Here is a 1,512-nt window from a genome sequence, read left to right as displayed (position 1 = left end):
GAGTATAATATATATTTTTGTTACGCAAGTTTGAACTAAACAATAGGTCATCCTACTTCCAATATGGCCGATGAGTGGAAGGCGCAAACAACGACACATTTGAACACGCCGGAAGAACCATGGACTTAAAGGACGGTGCATAGTCGAGGGGAACGGCTCCCAAAAGCGGAAGGGGAAAACAGCTCTGTTTGAGCCAGTGATGTAAGATTTGCGGAATTTCGATCGCCGCGCGTACGGTGAGGAAAAGTGGAACTAAAAGTCTTGAGTCTCTCCTCGGTGGTAATCTCTCCTCGGTGGTTGAACTGAACAGGGCATGTCTCTGTTCGTTGGTTCTGGTAAATGCTAAACGTTGAACTGAACGTGTCAGATCCCTGCAAAATTTAGCTTTGGCAGCACCATCGAATTGGGGACACCGAAACCTGGGCCGTGAGCACTCTCATTTCCTCTCTGGTATTAAAGAAGGCTGTGATAAAACGCTGTAACGACCATAGGTCGTCCTTCATTCGATCTGATCATTGATCGTTCAACATTAATCATTCGACCATTCGAGTCTGTTCGAGTCGAGAGTTCAACCCGAGACTCATAGAATTTGTTCACTCTCTCGTTACTGTTGAATAAAGTGTTGTTAACCCAACATCATTGCTTTATTTGTACAATCCGACCTGGAGAAGAAAAGAGTGAATTTGAGGCCACAAGCCTCCGTGGACCCCACATTGGGGTTACACGTGGCGCCATCTAGAGTTCACGACCAGAAGCGGGACGCTTCCTTCTATATCGATGTTCCTCTTCACTCTCTAATAGACGAAGCCCTCCAAAGATGGCGCTACGGTTGAAATTGCTGAAATCTTACGACACTGGTTCGACGATCGGTAATTAAGTTCATGGAAATTGGAAATCCTTCGAACATCTGTCTCTTACGCGTTTATACCTTTTCTTTATCGTAAAACGTGTTTTTGAAATTTATATCTTCATATGTAAAACGTGCACTCTGATTGTGCATGATATACCGTGTTAGTAATAGATGAGACATCTGGCCTCTTGGTCTAGGGGTATGATTCCTGCTTTGGGTGCAGGAGGTCCCGGGTTCAAATCCCGGAGGGGCCCGTTTCTTTTGATTTTTTGTACGCACCATTACTTTCTAATTCACCTCTATCGGCACACGCATTCGTCAGCAATTAATACGGGTGGTCCATTTCGTTTCTTAACGAATTCTGTAAAAGTATATGTATAGAAAATGTGTACGTCACGGCGTTTCACCGTTCTGATTCCCTTCGTTCGACTCCTCCAATTTTATCTAGCCGCTAAAATAGTTTTCAGTTGACTCGCGATCCTGTGCCAAGCGTTTCTCAACGAATGAGACGAACATACTTAATTAACGAACAATCGCACGTCCGCGTGATCGATGAACCGTACGTTACAAGTTTTAAATCGCGCGCGCGACAGATATGATTCCCTACTCCGATGGAAGTCGAAATGGCGGACGAGGCGTAGCGCGCATGCACCAGTCCCTCG

General features: G+C 45.3%; 1 non-coding gene across 1 annotated transcript; it reads left to right on the top strand.

Moving 5' to 3' along the window:
* Positions 1-1,032: 1,032 nt before the first annotated feature.
* On the top strand, positions 1,033-1,104 carry TRNAP-UGG (transfer RNA proline (anticodon UGG)). The gene has a single exon. It is a non-coding gene; the product is annotated as a tRNA-Pro (tRNA).
* Positions 1,105-1,512: the final 408 nt, after the last annotated feature.

Source organism: Ceratina calcarata, unplaced genomic scaffold (assembly GCF_001652005.2).
Source record: "Ceratina calcarata isolate Rehan_Ccalc_2016 unplaced genomic scaffold, ASM165200v1 scaffold39.2, whole genome shotgun sequence".
In the NCBI taxonomy this organism is placed as follows: Eukaryota; Metazoa; Arthropoda; class Insecta; order Hymenoptera; family Apidae; genus Ceratina; species Ceratina calcarata.
The sequence above is the reverse complement of the archived record's forward strand: the minus strand, read 5'-3'. Positions and strand labels throughout refer to the sequence as shown.